Raw genomic sequence first — 19,231 nt, 5'->3', positions numbered from 1 at the left:
TGCCACATTTCTAAAAGATAAATGCATCACCAAAATTGAGCTGAGGTCGGGATTGACTTGGATGCTTGACTGAACTTCAACTCTACCTAACCTGCGCACGGAAAACAACCGTACACTAAGTATTGGAAATACTCAGTGGTATTATCATAATTCAAATTATAACAACAATTAAAATATCATAACATACATAGATAATTAACAAATCATCCATACAAATCATATATATAAATTCATACTAAACTATCATATTTCTATTATATCATTTTTTTTAAAGGTTAGATCCAGTAAATCATCAAAGGGATTTCAATTAACTAATGAACCTTTGATTCATCTCTTAACCGCATATAATTATTCAATTCACATTTCAAATATAAACACTTCATAAACCTTTTGTCCATGCCTTCAATCTCTTTACAAATTTCATCTCACATACCATCTTACAATATCACTTTCTCATTTTATTTGATAGCTCAATTAATCAAATTCATTTGATTTTTATTATTTCACTTATTTTCCCTATTAACATGACTCGAACTTTGGCGGATACACAAATCCAACCAAACACACCAGAATGGCGACCAAGGCCTCATCGGATAGTTCGAAGCAAATAAGTGACGACCAACGTCTCATCAGCTAAGCCGAAGCAAAGTGGTGACCAACGCCTCATCGAATCTATCTGAAGTAAATATGACACACTAAGTGTCCCATCGACTCGATGTAATATCCCGAATTAGGGCCTAATCGGAATAGTGATTTCGTGACTACAAATCCGAGATAGAAATAATTATTTTATAATTATTTTGAGGTTTATGATATGATTGAATGATTGTGTGAAATTTTCGTGATGAAATTCTATGCATAAAGTGCTTAAGTTGAGATTAGGGACTAAATCAAATAATTTGCAAAACTTGCATTCTAGAAGTTTTTAGTATGAAATTGCTTTAGAATATTAATGAGGAGGTCTTAAATAGCAATTTGACCAATTTCTAAGTCTATGGAAAAAAAAATTTGGACATGGATGGAATTTTTGGAAAGTTTAGTAGTAAGGGCATTTTGGTCATTTGGATATTAAATGAAATTATGTAGTATAGGAAGTTGTAGATAAAACGGAATAAAAATGAGGTATCGAGACCTCAAATTCATAAACCGAGCCATAAATATTTTTAGAAATATTTATGGAGTGTAAATAAGTTAGTATTAAAGTTTCGTCAAGAAATTTTAAGATTTGATGAGTTAATTAGGTGAAAAGGACTAAATTGAACTAAGTGCAAAATTGTGAGATGTGATTAAATAGCTTAAGTATTTAAAAAGATGGATTTAAAGAGCAATTAGACCCAAAGGTTAATGGCTGGACGGTTTGGGTATGAAATAAGCAAGAAAACAATGTGAACAAGGGACAAAATTGGAATTAGCATAAAAGTTAATAGTTAAAAAAATGATGTAATTGAAAATCTAGACATTTCTTCATCTTTCTCAGCCAAAACGCCGTAGCAGGTCTCCTATGCTGGTTTTTCATATTTTTGCACCATGTAAGTTCAATTTTACTATTTCTTAGTAATTTTATGTTTTTGTGACTTTTACAATTAGGTCCAATCATCTAATTCATTAGTTTTTATTTGGTGGGTGAAATTGGAAGTTACCCTGGCTGAGTAAGGGCAGTATATGATGAATTATTATGAAATTGAAGTTCTAATTTCATATTAAGGTTGTTTTATTAAGTCATTTTGATAGAAAATGGTATTTAGGACCTAATTGTGAAAAAAGTTGTGAATTAGATGTTGGTGTTGAAATTGAGAATATCAAGGGTTGTGAAATAATTTATAATGATAAAATAAAGTGTTAATTGAGAAAAAGAATAGTTCAATTGATGGGTGAATTGAGCAGGGACTAAATTGTAAAAACTGTAAATTTTAGGGTAAAAGTATAATTTCAAAATTTGAACAGCATAAATTGTGAAGTGAAATAGAAATCAAATAAATGCTAATGAGTAGAAATAATTTATATTATAGATCAAGAGAAACGAGATTCAAGTCGTGATCGAGGAAAAAAAAATAAAGTTTACGAGGAATAGGCTCGATTGCTAATATTTTATATCGAGGTAAGTTCATATGATTTTTAATAATGCAATGTGTAATTTAATGTTTTGAAATGAAAATTTCATGAATGATATAGTATATTATTGCATATAAAATGTCATTAAATTGTGATAATTGTAAAATGATATTTGAATAAAAGTATAAATTAAATGGAACAACGGACTTGAGTACTTTCATTCAGTGGCTAAGACGAATTGACGGAAAAGACCATGGTTGGACCATGGCAGCATGTGAAATGTGATTTCCGTATAAGACCATAGCTGGGCTATGGCTTCGGAGAAATGTGATATGTGCTTCCGTATAAGACCATATCCGGGATATGGCATCGGTGTGATATGTGCTACTGTATAAGACCATATATGGGATATGGCATCAGTGTGATATGTGATCCGTGTAAGACCATGGCTGGGCTATGGCCTCGGTATGTGATATGTGACTATGTGCAAGACCATAGTTTTACTATGGCATTGTGATAATGAGGTACTCAATTCCGTAATCGTTCCCTAATTTGATTATGAACGAAAATGTAAAATGGCCCGAAAAGATTAAGAATTGGTGAATACTATGAAAATGACACGATTTGGAATAAGTTCTTGATACTTGATGACATTGAGATTATGGATCTATGCTTATGAAGCATAATTATGTGTTCTTACCATGATGGATGAAATGATATTGTATGGATTTAGTGAATAATAGTGGTGAATGAATAAATATGGCATTGGCAGTTTTGGGTTACTGCAGTAGTGTAACTTTTGAAATTCACGATAAATTGTGGAAATTGAGTTAAGGGCTGAATAAAATATGAGATTAAAGCCTGATGAGTCTAGTTTCATATAGAGGAAACGGTACATGCAATTGGACTTTATGTTATGAGATATTTAAATTGTTGTGAGACAGAGTCTGAATGACTTCGAGATCCCCTGTTCTGATTTTAGAAAATCATTAGAAATTGTACAAAAATAATTATGAGTTTTAATTTATATATTTAAAATCCTTATCGAGTATATTTTCAATATGGATAGACGGGAACATCATCCAAGTCCCGAATTATGAGATAAATAATTTTTAGTGAAGAGAGGTCAGAACTGTTGGATAGCGAAACAGGGGAAACTTTAATGAATAAACTGTACTAAATGGATAAACCAAAAATTATGGAAATTTTATGGAAGAAAGGTATATGAATCTAGTTTCAAGGAAAATTAACGGAACTTAATTTGGAGTTTCGTAGCTCCAGAAATAAATTATTTAGTAAATATATCTCGATAAAACAGTTTAAGCTGAGTATGTATAATTGTACAATTGTGGTGTTTTATCTTAAAAGCATGTTGGTAGTTGCTTATTAATTTCATATGGACTTACTAAGCATTTATGCTTACTCCCTCCTTTTTATTCCTTGTAGTTTTGACAAGCCAGCTCAGAAATCGGGAACGGTCGGAGGCCCACTCACACTATCCGTATACCATCTTGGCATAATGGCTTGTATGTTTTGAGTATGGCATGTATAGCATTATAATCATTTTGTATATATGGTCTTATGATATGGATATTGAGTGGTATGGAAATGCTTGGTAATGATTAGCCATTGGAATGGCTAATCATGATCATATTTGGTGTTATGTATGCTAAATTGCTAGCTAATCCATGGAAACCATGAAATAGGCAAAATTTACCATAAAATAGATTCAGACAGCAGCAGTGACGTGAGTTTGAAAAATCATTAAAAATAGTAGAGATATAATTAGTTGATGAATAAAATATGTAATTGAAGAATTATGAGTCTATTTTCATATGGATGGAACAAAACAGGTATATGAGTTATATTTTATGAGAAGTTAAATTTTTTGTGAAACAGGGCCAGAGTGATTTCTGGATCCCCTGTTCTGACTTTGGAAATTCACCATAAATTGTACAAAGATAATTAGAAGTCATGCTTTATATTTACAGATTCCTTATTAAGTCTAGTTTTATTAGTAACAAACGGCATAGTCATTGAAACTCTGTACAGGGAGATATCTGATTCGCAATACACAGAGGTCAGAGCAGTCAAACCCTAAAATAGGGGAGACTTTAACTAATAAACTGTACTAATTTGCCTAACCAAAAATTCTAGAAAAAAATTTAGTAGATAGATATATGAGTCTAGTTTAAGAGAAAATTTACGGAATTTGATTTCGAGTTTCGGAACTCGAGATATGAATTTTTAAGCAACTATGACGCAGTTGGACAGCTTGTCCGAATTTGTTTAAGTGCTCAAATAAGTTTAGTAATGCCTCGTGCTCGACTCCGACGACGGTCTCGGGTAAGGGGGCGTTACACTCGAGGTCAAAGAATTCCTGAATTCTTCATATCCTATGGCATGCCAACTATATCCACCCTAGCCCGACTAATTAATAGGGTATCGAAATCACATATATACATTCATCAATCAAATCCAATTCAAATATCACTACTTACCTCTCATTCAAATTCCATACACATATATTAAAATTAAACATTTAATAAGAAATAACTTGAATTATGATAATACAAACCGATATTTTCTCGAGCTATTCCTCGATGACTTTTTCCTTTCCGTTCTCCTTCAACGACAGTTCCGGTGCTACGTTAGCTATGAACAATTATACAATTAAAATTTATCAATACACTAATTCATAAATCACATTTTCACTTTCTATCGAACTTTTACAAAAATTCCAATTTCGTCCTTTTTCCATAACCAATTTTTTCTTTAACTTAATCTCCATATTTTCATTTAATCATCTCATTAATAAATCCTAGCTCATAAAATTCATCATAAAACATAACTTTTGAGCTCCTTTCAATTTAGTCCCTACTTAAACCTAACTTAAAATTCTTTTAACAATTCACTCATTTTTCACTTCTAACTTAAATTTCTATCAAATTAACCCATAAATCCTCAAATTATTCATCTAAACAAACATCTAAAAATTCATTATTTTTCTTCATATTAACCTCATACATGTAGAACTTTGAATTCGGATTCCATACACATAAAAATCACAAGAAAAAGAACTAAATCAACTTACCAATCAAGCTTTAAGCCCTTAACCTTCAATTTTCCCTTTTTCTTTTCTTTTCTTCTTTCTTTCTTCCTATTTCGTTTGGTTCTCTGTAACTTTTCTTGTTTTTCTTTCCTTTATTCATTTTATTATTCTTTATTTCATTTTATTTACTTAATTAATATTTAATTATAAAATAACTATATAATAACAAATAAAAATACTACATATGTATCCATACACACATGTACACATGAAAATATTCATCACCACACATTTGTCATTATCTCAATTATTAGATAAAATATACTTATAATAATAATAATAATAATAATAATAATAAGTAAATATATTTCACTTAATAAATAAGTAAATATACATATAACATACATTTGTACTAATAATTTAAAAATACATGTGTTTATTCTCTATCTTACACATGTCACTAATTTGGTTTAATTGCTAATTTAATCCTTTATCCTTTCTCTATTCTATTATTTAGCTTTTATGCTCTATTCAATTTAGTCCTTTCTACTAATTACTTCTAATTAAACTAAATTCACCTAATCAAAATCTAATTCAACCCATAACTAACTTCATAAATATTTTTAATAAATATTTACGGACTCGTTTTCCTAAGACGGAGGCCCTAAATTCACTTTTTCGGTGCCCGTGAAATATGGGTCGTTACATATATCAATGTCCCATGTCTCCATATATCAATAACCGTCATTTTTCTTGTTTTTCAGATAAATATGTGTAACCATTTATAAGCATGCAATTCACTGTTTCTTCTTGTCAATCACAATTTCAAATGACAAATTCAAGTGAATGAGCTCAACCTCATTAGTTGTTTAAATATTGTCACTTTGATTCACATACTCATAATTTACTAACATAACATGTCAAACACAATTTCCGAGTGATGAGATCACATAATTGAGCTCAATTTCAATGTTCATTAAAATCTGTCATATAAATTCAAATAATAATTACCAAAAACTTTGTCAAATTGGATAACGTTTTACGTTCATTGGTCTGCACCGGTATGCACTGAATTTCACTGATAATCACTGATGCCGTAGCATAGCTATGGTCTTTTCACTAAAATGCCATAGCTCAGCTATGGTCTTACATTTTTATTATCATAATACCATGGTGAAACCATGGACTTATCCATCAATTCATCACTTTTTTTACTAAAATGCCATAGCCCAGCTATGGTCTTACATCTTAAACACATGTCACACCACTGTCATATCCCAGATATGGTCTTACACAGAAATCACTTGTCACTTGTAGCCGAAGCTACCACTATTAACTGATCAAATAGCCGAAGCTACCAGTTCTCACTTATCAGATTACTTATTATCAAATTAGGAAATGTCTTACGCAATTGAGTATGTCATTGCTCTGTGCCACAATTCACAACTTAGTATGGTTTTCCTTATTGAAATACCATACCTGTATTTCACAACTCGGTATGGGAAATGTCATACCTACGTTTCTTAACTCAATATGGATAATACCATCCCTCCATTTCACAACTCAGTATGGTTAATACCATACCTACGTTTCACAACTCAGTATGGTTAATACTATACCTACGTTTCACAACTCAGTATGGATAATACCATACCTACGTTTCACAACTCAGTATGGATAATACCATACCTAAGTTTCACAACTCAATATGGTTAATACTATACCTACGTTTCACAACTCAGTATAGATGATACCATACATACGTTTCACAACTCAGCATGGTTAATGTCGTACCTACATTTCACACTTTGCCATGGATCAACCATGGTCTTTTCCATTAATTCATCTTCTACTGAACTGTAGTCTCAATTTGATCATTTATTCAATTTTCGTGCTTTTACATTATTCACAATTTTATCATCAATACATATGAAATAACACATCATGAAATTCATAAAATTAACAAATGATCACTAAAATTTAGTTATATAAACTTACAAGTTCAATTTTTGTATTATAACAATAATCATAATTTCGTAATAAATATTCCAAATAAAACATTATATCATTTCTAATTCAACATTTATCGATTATAATTGGGCATGTGATCAATTTATACACAAGTCATTCATGTTTTTTTTCCTCCTCCTCCTCTCCATCCACACCCTTAGTATAAATATCACACTTGTAAATAACATTATCCATAATTTTTACTATTTACTTATGTGAATATTTAAGCTATCCATCACGGTTATTAATATATGGAGACATGAGACATTGATATATGAATATGGAATATGTTTGATAAATGTGTTCATTCATAATTATGGAATTATGTACCTCATGTGTGCTATTTGCATAAAGATGATATTTCAAATACTTTGGTGAGTAAAGCTTAAATATGAAATAGTATGAAATCAAGACAAGTTGTTATGAAAATAAATTTAAATTATTTGTAAGTGTTTCGTACTCTTCGATAATGCCTCGTACTCTATTTTGATGACGGATATGGTTAGGGGGTGTTACATTTCACAACTTCGGTTTAGCCGATTCTCGGATGGAATGAGATGTGTAAAGTGTTTAGAAATACATTCCATATAAATCTGTGATAGTGTGATGTGTATCATCCGATCTAATTTTTATTTTACTTATAGACAGAAATACTTTTCAATCGAGTTATTTCAGAAGGTGTTGAAAGTGACACTAAAGTGTTTGAATAATAATGTGTTTATGATGAGTCGAAACTTAGAAAGGTATAAAAAAGAGTTAATAATATGGATGGATGATGTACGAAATGAAACAATCATAAATCGAGAAATATGGGAAAAGAGAAATGAAATAAAAGTTTATCATGTGATGAACTCGTCTATGTTGTTTGGTATTTATATGATGTTATGTTGTTGATAAATGCTATGTTAGATATGTGTACATATATAAGAGTTAAAAGTCGAGGTTTTACAATCTTTACCCCCTATCATTATGGTGTTATATAATAAAGTTTATGAAATTTATATCGAATAAGTTCACAAGTTTGAAACAAAAGAGTTCAATAAGTGGAATAATTAATATTATGGTCAGAGATGAGAATGGTTTAGCAAGTAAAAATGGTTCTGGAAGAGATGATAGATTGTTCTGAAAATCATTCAAATTAAGCAATGCCACAGTTAAAGAAGAGGACAATTGACTCATACAGGTATGATATCTAAAGAATGTGTTATCAGGAATTTTTCGAGTTTTCTTGAGAAGATTGACATCGACAAAGTGTGGATTGTGACTGTTCAAGCTAAATTTGTATATTGGTTTTCTTTTCTTAGGTAAGATTGATTAAGATCAATGAAATAAATCGAGATGTGGTGTTTTGTTTGAGCTAATGCAGTTAGTAAAGCTTTTTGACTAGCATGTTACGGAAATTATGAAAAATTATGTGTTTGAGTTGTTCTAACAGCTTAAAGAGGAAATTTGCAAGGTTATTATTGTTTAATAGTTAAGATTGACTCAGATGTTTTAATTAGTACAAGTTATTCAGTTGAAAGGTAAATTAAGATATATGCATGTAAATCGATCCTCGAGTTTGGAAATGAATTTTATGTATTTATGGGTAAATAGACATATAGTCTGGAAAAAAAATGCTACATACTTCTTGATCCCAAGAGTTTAAAGTGTCGAATATCACAGAAATATTTGAATTTAAGACAACAATGATGATTTGAGCTATTGAAAGATTGTGAGTAGCTATCTATTAACCTTTGAAAGGAGTAAATGTAGATATGTATGCTCTGAGTAGTGAAGTCTTTGTTTACTTTGCGAACGATGATTACTCAATTGATCTTGTATAATGACAGTTCGATCCTAACTGAGATAAAGGTTGAAATTGATGCTTTTATTTCGAATTTGCGAATTTTAGTAATGTGTTAGTAAATTGAAAGTAATCGAGTATAATGTAAGTCGACTTCCAATTCAAAGTATAAGAATAAACCCAATGATTGTTTGACATTCTGAGAAAAAGTTTGCTTACCGAGGAATCCCTAGCTATACGGGAAATTTTTAGTACGAAGCTCATTACGGTAATTTGTCTGTTCATTCAGAAAGTAACGTGATGTATGGTGATTTGATATAGATGTAATGGTAGTCAGTTATGAAATGCGACATTTCTGAATCCGTGTTCAGGTATTTGACTTGTCAACAGGTTAAGCCAAATGTACAGTGTTTTTAAGATTACTGCAACCAGTGATGATACTGAAGTAGAAATGAGATAAAGTTATTGTAAACTTCATAACGGGACTTTCCTATCTTTGAAAAAGATTGAGATTACCTGGACTGTTATTGTTTGATTGACCCGTGATGGATTGAATGAGTGTATGTTTCAGAGATTATCCGATTGCGCGGAGTGTTAGTCTTTATTAATCGGGTAAAAATTCGAGGGTTATATTGTGAATTTGGAGAAAACTACTGGAAACTCTGAATAAGCAATTGTATTATTGGCATTGCATTTCACCTTCAAACTGATGGTCAGTTTAAAAAGTGATTCAGAATATTGAAAATATGTTCCATTTCTATTCCAGAGGTTTAAGGTAACTGGAAAGTTGAGTCTGTAATTTATCGGGCAATATGAGATTATAAAAAGTATAAGACCAGTGATGTATTGATAAAGAGTATAAGACCAGTGATGTATTGACTAACTTCACAGTTAGAGTTAGAAAGGTTCAAAATGTGTTTTGTGTATCTATGTTGTGATTGTTCCGATCAGATTTCTTTGTATATTCATTCTCTAGAGGTTAAGATTCAGCCGACGTGTCGCTTAGGAAAGGATTGATCTAAATTTTTTATGTGAGAGGTTAAAAAGTCAATATATAAAAGCATAAACTTAGTGAATGTTCTTAGGCAACATTACTGGATGGAGGAGTTATGCAGAAACCTTAACCTTTCTGGTAAGATTTTCAGGGACGAAAATCTCTAAAGAGTGGAGAGTTGTAACAGCCTAATTTTCAGTGGTGTCGAGAACAGTGATTTGAGATCACTAAATCTGACGAGTGAGTCAAAAATTTAATAAATTAATACCTATGAATCAAGTGTGACTATAGAAGTATTTTTGAATTAGTGAATTTGGTAATTTAAAAGAATTAATCAAGTAAATTGGGTCGAGAATGAGATATCGAGACCTCGACTTCATAAACTGAGCCATAAATATTTTTATAAATATTTATGGAGTGTTACTGAGGTAGTGTTAAAATTTCGTCAAAAAATTTTGACGTTTGGGTGATTAATTAAATAAAAAAGACTAAATTGAAAAAGGTATAAAAGTTGCTAAAAGGATTAAATAGCTCAATTGTCAAATGAGGAAGGACCTAAAGTGAAAATAAGCTCAAAGGAGATATTTTGGGTGGCAATATCTGAGAAAAATCAGGAAATGGTTGAAATAAGGGTAAAATCAGAAAATTGCCAAAATTAGCTAAATAAAAATGGACCAAATTGGAATATCTAGAATTCTCTTCATTTTTCTTTATTTTCAACAGCTGAAAAACAGCCATGGAAGAGGGTTCAAGCTGGTTTTCATACTCTAGCTTCATGTAAGTTTAATTCTTGCTTTCTCCTTGAAATTTCTAAGATTTTGGACTTTTACAATTGGGTCCAACTTACTATGTCATTAGTTTTTGATTCCATGGCTAATTTTTAAAGTTTTTATGGGTGAGTGTTGGAAGCATATGATGAATGAACATAGAATTGAAGCTTTAATTTTGATATATAATGATTTTATCAAGTAAAATTGATGGAAATTGGTTTTAGGACCTAATTGTGAAAGAGTTTGGAATTAAGGTCTAGTGCTAAAGTTCTGACTTTCAAGGGTTATGAAGTAGTTTAAAATGATAGAATAAAGTATTAAATGAGAAAAATTAGCTCAATTGAGGGGTTAGTTGAGCAAGGATTGAATTGTATGAACCGTGAAATTTGGGGCAAAATAGAAATCAACATTTTACACTAAAACTGTTTTGGCCAGCAGCAGTAGTCTAACTTTGAAAAATCATCAAAAATTATAGAAATCTAATTATAGGATGAATAAAATATGAAATTAAAGCTTATTGAGTCTAGTTTCTTATAGAAGAAACGATGTAACCAATGAAATTGTAAATCATGAGATATAATAAATTTTGTGAAATAAGGTCAGAATGATTTCGGGTTTCCCTGTTCTGAATTTCGAAAATCATCAAAAATTGGAGAAAAATAATTAGGGGCTTAAATTTATATGTTTAGAATCCTGAATGAGTCTATTTTCAAGAGAAACAAATGAGAACATCATTCAAATCCTGTACGATGAGATAATTAATTTTTAGTGAAGAAGGGTCAGAATTGTCACATAGCAGAACAGGGGTGACTTTAAAGAATAAATTGTACTTATTGGTTAAATCAAAATTTCTATAAATTTTTATGGTCTAGTTTCAAGGAAAATTAATAGATTTTAATTTGGAGTTCTGTAGCTTACGATAAAAATAATTTAGTGACTATGACAGGGAATGACCTGATTTTTACAGTAGATTGAGTGTCGTCACTTTCTCGAGTGGCACCACCCTAAAAATCCCCCCAAGTCCATTCTTTGATCATTATAAAAAAATAATAATAATTTTTTTAGTGCAGCCTAACAAATTGGCGGCACCTGACTGAAGCGTGTAAGGGTAAAATATTGAGGGATCTAATGAAGTAATTACCCTTATTAGATTGGCTGAGGGAATGAGTTGGAAATGTTCAAATTTAAATAAACTTGAGGAATTTTTTTAGGGATATATTTGAGCAATTTAAATAACAAGTTTATATATATTATTAATTTTGTTGTTTTTAAAAATAAAAAACGAGAATGGTTTATTTTTGTTATTCTTGTATCTTTTAAAGACTATTTAAATTTAATTTTAAAATAAGACAGACCTAACATGTAAATATACTAAAAGTTTAATTTGTTGCGGCCATACTATCATGCGCACCCTTCTTTTCAACCAATCTAAAAGGGATAACTAATTCATCAGGTCCTTGAAAGTTTTGTCCTTGCACACTTCAATTTGGTACTATCAATTTATTAGGTGACACAAATTTTTTTTTAATGATTAAAATATTATTAGGGGGAATTTTTAGAGTAATGACGCTTAAAAAAGTGGCAACATTCAACTCTACTATAAAAATTAGATCATTCCCATAATTAATCTTAAAATTGAGTCATTTTCAATTGAGTCATTTTCATAATTTTTTAATCTTTTAAGATAAGATTGCAAAAAGCCACTTATACAATATATACTATAAAAGGCATAAAGAACAGTTTGTACACTTATTTTGGATTCCATAATTTAAGAAAGTTTATTGGAAAAAGGAAAGTTAATTGTAAAAATGGAAAAAGGGAAGTTATTGGTCGACAGTAGTTTTATACAGGTATACATATTAATTTATATATAAATTTTGATTTAATGTATAATTTAATATATAAATTTTAACTTGGTGTAATTATACATATAAAATTTGAATTGTGATTCATATGTATATATAAAATTTTAATTTTGATTCAATTGTATACATTTAAAAAATTAATACATATATTTATTTTATTTTAAATTAATATAATTATTTGTGTAACAATGTATCAACATAAAATAATGTTAATTCGATAATACTAATAATAATATATAAAAATTAAATCAAAATAAAATTTCATCTATAAAATCTCACAAAATTAAAACTTATTTATATAAACAATAAAATACAAAACAAAACCATCGGCCACACAGCCCAGGGATTTCATTTCAGATTTTACTCGTTTTAAATCACTATAAAAGAAATTATGGTTAAAATATATTATAAATACTTGTATTCTTCACAAATTTATAATTTAGTTTTGATACTTTTATTTTATAAATTTAATATCTCTATTTTTTAGATTTCAAATTTTAATACAATTAATTTTTTTGGTAAATTTATTGATGCCATACTTTAAAATAAAAAAATACTCATTTGGTAAATAGTTATGTAACTAAAATGATCTTGTAATAAACTTAAATCAAATAAAATAATTTTAATTATACCATAATTGAATCTGAATTTTAAAATGACTAAATTCCAAGAACTAAATTTCATATTTGATAAGAGTAGATGGACCTATAACAGAATTTAGCCACACATTTTTCCAGTATATGTATGTAGTCCAGCGACAACACAAGTAAAACTTGAACTGATATTCTGTTCATTTGCTTCCTTTGTAGTTGGAGCCAAAAACACAACAAAAAAAGGCATGCATTAACTTCGGCAAAAGGCTTCGGAGTGGAGCGGCATTGATACTGCCGATGCCTTTGCCATCGACGATACTAATCTCTTCCATAAATTGGGTCTTCAAACTTTCATCAACCTTTCCACCAATTTTTACACCAGGTATCTTCTGTTCTTTCTCAAACGGGTCTTTTTTGGAATTCAATATCTAGTTCTTTTTTATTGATTGCCTTGGAAATTAGGGTTTACAATGACGAAGAAGAGTGGTTTCGATCAATATTTGCTAATTCCAAGAAAGAAGAAGCCATTCAGAATCAATATGAATTCTTTGTGGAACGAATGGGAGGACCTGCCCTTTATTCCGAGAGGGAAGGTTGGGGAACTTCCTATTTTATTTATTTTCATTATTGCATCGTCAACTGCTTCTATTATTTGTTTCAAAATTAAGCTTTTATCAAAATCTTTCCACTGGTTTTGGGAGTTTGTTTTAGTGAACATTAGTTCAAGAATGTGAAACTGAAAGAAAAGAATTCTTGAGTAAATATTGTGAACATGAGATCCAATTTTTCAACGGTAAATGTAAGCTCAACTCTTTGTTGGTTTATCCCTTCTTTTTTTTTTTTTTTTATTCTATAAGTTAGAATCACCTTTATCAGGCTTGGCAAAAGCAGAGTCTTCCATACCCTGGTTTGGCCTTTTTCAAACATGTTTCTTTTTTCCTTGACAAAATTGTATTTAAAAAAAAAAGATACAGTATTTCTATTTATTCAAGAAAAAAAAAACAAGTTAGAATGGAAACACGACCCTCTAAACAAGAGTAATTAAGTGCAAACATAAAAAGACACCAGATTTAGAACCTTCTGTTCCCGTGGTTCTAAAGTTGCATGCTGTGGTCTTAATAAAAGCCCAGTGGAAGAGAGAGATATACATAACAAGGACCGCCAAATTGACAATACCAAAAAGTTACCCGAGGTGCACCGCCACGATCAACCGTTAGTTTTTAACTGACTTCGCAATCACATTAACCTACTGTCAAATTGCAACCTAAAATATCTTCCGGCTGTCACAAATTTTTTTCCTTGATTTTCCTTGTGAGACATTACAATGAGAAAGCCAAAAGCAAACCATCATAGCCTTACTTTTAATTTCATAGCTTTGACATTTATGTATATTTGATGGCTCTAGGAGCAGCCTTGCTTTTTTACTGTATCATGTGAGAGTGATATAAAAGGATAAAGTTTCCCTTTTAATGTTGCGGTTGCATGGGGTAATAAATCATAAAGAATAAAAGTTTTGGAAATAATGCTTCTATCCTTTATTGTTTTAACAATTTCATGGACTGGATTTATGTTGCTGTTTTCAGCTTTTCTTGTGATGCCTTGGCAGGTGACCCTGCGTTGATTGGGCGTAATAGGCCATTTCCAGTCACGCACTAAGCTGCAGAGAGGTGGTTGCATCATATGGAGAAGGCATTAGAGAGCACCCCATACATCGATGCCAATTCAAAACTCAAAATGAGGAAATTTTTTAGGTACAAATTTTTATCTTCCTTCATCTTTGTTTGTTCCTAATATATTGTGCTTTTCCTTATAATTTGTTTTCTCAGGCACACTGCATTCTTTCTCGTGGCTGGTGATGAGTTGAAGAATCAAAACCAACGAGTTCCATGAGAGCATGGGGCCAGCAAACCAGCTGCATCATAAATTTACTAACGGGAATCCTTACGCAGCCATGGATGTCGGCTTTCATTAACCATGTATCGTTGTAACTTGTAACATACACAGTCGTTTTATATGAATAAATCGTGAACCTTTTACATTAATACTGATTGTATTATACTGGTTGTCCATGATTCCGTGCACTCGAACTGAACTGATATTGATTAAGGTTCTGCTACATGGTAACACGGTCGCAGCTGTAGCTAAACTGGCTTTTGCAAATCTACAAGGACCACAACTCATGGGATGGGATGGAATGGGACGGGCCTCGAAGTCTCCAACCATGTGAGCTACATGTTTAAGACACTCATTCCAAAGTGATTTAAGTTGGCTTCATGAGTCGCTAATGTGATGCTCATACTCTTTACCAATTTATTGATAAAATATAGTATTCAAGTTCAAATTTGAGAAATGATATTATTAAGAGGAGTCGTAAACTCCGAACATTAATACTAAAACGGATATGAAAAATAAAAAAAAATAAAGTTTTCTTACTTTTTTTTCCTTCGGAATCTATGATTTTCAATTTCCAACACTGATTTGTGTGAAAAAGAAGAATGATTAAACCCTGCTTAGGAGATAAATTATAAACAATCTATACTAAAAAGTTAAGGCATCAAGGTTTATGTCATCATCATGAAAGGAATCCTTTTAAAAATAATAAACTTGTAACAGCTTAATTTTCAGTGGTGTCGGAACAGTGATTCGAGATCACTAAATCTGACAAATGAGTAGGAAAATATTATTAATTTAGTGAGTATAAGTTAAATGTGAAGTTAGGAAAAATTTTGAAATAGTGAAATGTACAAAATATATATATATTAAAATAATTAGAATTGAAAAAGAGGTATCGAGACCTCGGGAATTTTAAATCGAGCCATAAATATTTTTATAAATATTTATGGAGTGTTAATAATTTAGTATTAAAGTTTCGTCAAGAAATTTTAAAGTACTGATAGCTAATTGAACAAAAAGGACTAAATTGTATCAAATGCAAAATTGTGAGAAATGATTAAATAGCTTAAATGATAAAAGAAAGAGGGTTTAAAAGGAAAATAGACCCAAGGTCTATTTGGGCTGGACGGCAAGAGCATGAAATCACCAAGAAAATAGGAGAAAAATTGGAAAATTGCAAAATTTACTTAATAAAGCTAGGACTAAAGTGGAATTATCTAGATTTCTCTTTATTTTTCTGCATTCTCATCAGAAAAAACACCATGGAAGAGTTCCCTTAAGCTGGTTTTTCATATTTTTACTGAAAGTAAGTTCAATTCTTGATTATTTCTTGAAAGTTTTGTGTTTTTGTGACTTTTACAACTAGGTCCATTTGTTGAATTCATTAGTTCTTGATTCTATGAAAGAAATTGAAAGTTTATATGAATATGTGCTGGAAGCCTATGATGGTTTGACATAGAATTAGAGCTTTAAATTGTTTATATGCTGATTTTATTGAAAGAATTGAATAGAAAGTGAATGTTTGGGACCTAAATTGTAAAAAAGTTTGAAGTTAGAGTTTTATGTGGAAATTCTGAATTTCAATAGTTATGAAATAACTTATAATGTCTAGGAAAATTATTAATTGAGAAAATTAGTTTAATTGAGGGGTTAATTAAGTAAGGACTGAATTGTATGAACTGTGAAATTTTGGGCAAAATGAAAATCAACATTTTGCACTAAAACAGTTTTGGACAGCAGCAATAGTCTAACTTTGAAAAATCTCAAAAATCTAATTATAGGATGAATAAAATATGAAATTAAAGCTTATTGAGTCTAGTTTCTTATAGAAGAAACGGTGTAAGCAATGGAATTGTAAATCATGAGATATAATAAGTTTTGTGAGACAATGTCAGAATGATTTTGGGTTCCCCTGTTCTGACTTTGGAAAATCATAAAAAATTTTAGAAAAATAATTAAGGGATTAAATTTATATGTTTAAAATCCTTAAAGAGTCTATTTTCAATAGAAATAAGCGAGAACATCATCCGAATCTCGTATGATGAGATAATTATTTCTTAGTGAAGAAGGGTCGGAACTGTCAGACAACAGAACAGGGACAACTTTAAAGAATAAACTGTACTTATTGGCTAAACCAAAAATTATGAAAATTTTATGGTAATAAGATAAGTAAGTCTAGTTTTAGGGAAAATTAGCGGATCTTAATTTCGAGTTCTGTAGCTTAAGATATAAATAATTTAGTGACTATAACACAAATAGACAGTTTTGAATATACATAAGTAAATAGTGAAATTATTGATAATGTTACTTGTTGCATGTTATATAAATTAAGGATGTGGAATGGAGAGGAGGAGGAGGAAAATATGTATGAATATTCAGCTAGCATGGCTAATTTGTATGTTTTAAGCTCATGGACTAAATTGAATAAAAGTAAAATTTTATGGGCAATTTTGTAAAAAAAATGTTAGAAATGACCAATTTGCATGAAATGGATTATTTTATTATTTAAATTACAAAATTGAATGAAATTATTAATTTAGCTCAAGATCAGGAAAAAACATGTTTTAAATTATTAATTTAGCTCAAGATCAGGGAAAAACATGTTTTAAGGATTAAATTGAAAAGTGTTGAAATTATGAAAAATTCTGACATTTTATAGAATTCATAAGTTGTTATCAATTTGTGTGAGAATAACAGCTGGAAATAAGGATTAAATTACAATAATTTTATTTTATTTTAACCTAAGGATGAAATCGTCATTAATTAAAAGTTTAGGGGTAAAATGATAATTTTGTTTAGAGCATTAGTTGAATGTATTATAACATGAAATAAATGAAAACGACGATCAAATTTCTTTATAAAGATCCAGATGAGTTGAATACAAGACTTGAACGTGAAAAAAAAAAAGATATCGAATTAATGAAATATCTGATAAATGAATCGATAACTCCAGTAATACTCCGTAACTCTATTTCAATGACGGATTCGAGTTAAGGACATTACATCAAGGAATATATGATCATCGTACCTTTTTTCTTAATCAGTATTCTTTCTAGATTTGTTATAAGGAAAAAAAGTTGTTTATTTTGCTTGATCAACTTTACGCATAATTGATTGACTGACAATGGACTCCAAGTGGATCCACCATCAAGATGGTTTGGCACTGGCAGTGCCAAATGACTAGAATCAGATCTATATGAATATGTATGACTATATCCATAAAATACAAAGGAAACAAACACTAAAGTACTGCAAGATTCTCTTTGCTTTTTATATCATGGTGCCTTCCACTAGTGAACAGTAAGAAATGAGGGTTGAACTGAAGCCTCTCAAAAAAAGTATCTTCTTCTACTTGTGAATAAAGCAAAGAGCAAGTGAAAGCTGAAACATTCCGTTTCTTTTTTCTCCGTTTTGTGTTCATCATTTTTTGTATTGAGACCACAACATAGAAACACTCAAACATGCTTTGGAACATATTATCTAGGTTTAAATGATCAGCTAAAGCAATAGTTTTGGACCAAAATCAGAACATGGGTTTGACTCAAATGATGGCTTGAATCACTTATACATTAATGTTGTAAGAATTTACCATCTTTAATTCTAATTGTTGACTTGAATCCAATATAATTGCAGAGAAAAGATCAGTCCAAACTACGTAAATGATCTTATAATCAAAATTTAGAGTAGCAACAAGAAGAGAAATATTTATACAAAACCAGGAGATCAAGCTGAGAAGATAAGTAAAACACACACAGCAGAGCAGAACATTCTTAGCTGTCATTCATTTTCCAATCACATGAACGCAACGGGTTCCTTCTTGAGATCCTAGATGGATCAGCAAACCGAGCTGAGAAAGACCGAGAAAGATTATCCGGTTCAGCCCAACCGGTTCCTTGATCAAAATTCTGTGAATATTCATCTGGGTCATAAGAAGCCTGGAATCCAACTGGAGAAGCGAAGATTTTCTTCCTTTCTCTTGTGAATATCTTCCAAAACGTTCTCCACTTGGGCTTCGAATGTTCATCGTGGCCACGTTGCGTGTAGCTCCGGCCTAATTTGATGGTTTCCAATCTGCTTGAGCTTTGCCTGTGCCATATTTTGATTTCCATGGCTAAGCTAGAAATGAAGAAACTATGACTTTTTTTTTTTTGGCATTAAAGTCACGTTCTAGGCTTGGGTGAGAATGGGATGATAAGGTTTATATAAATGCATGTAA

General features: G+C 30.5%; 2 long non-coding RNA genes across 2 annotated transcripts; both read left to right on the top strand.

Moving 5' to 3' along the window:
- Window positions 1-1,475: 1,475 nt before the first annotated feature.
- LOC128293314 (uncharacterized) lies at window positions 1,476-3,776 on the top strand. The gene is made up of 2 exons (XR_008283489.1): window positions 1,476-1,529; window positions 3,499-3,776. It is a non-coding gene; the product is annotated as an uncharacterized LOC128293314 (long non-coding RNA).
- Window positions 3,777-14,602: 10,826 nt separating this feature from the next.
- Window positions 14,603-15,164, top strand: LOC108473298 (uncharacterized). The gene is made up of 2 exons (XR_008282725.1): window positions 14,603-14,873; window positions 14,949-15,164. It is a non-coding gene; the product is annotated as an uncharacterized LOC108473298 (long non-coding RNA).
- Window positions 15,165-19,231: the final 4,067 nt, after the last annotated feature.

Source organism: Gossypium arboreum, chromosome 5 (assembly GCF_025698485.1).
Source record: "Gossypium arboreum isolate Shixiya-1 chromosome 5, ASM2569848v2, whole genome shotgun sequence".
Taxonomy (NCBI): Eukaryota; Viridiplantae; Streptophyta; class Magnoliopsida; order Malvales; family Malvaceae; genus Gossypium; species Gossypium arboreum.
Note: the sequence above shows the minus strand (reverse complement) of the source record. Positions and strands in the feature narration are given on the sequence as shown.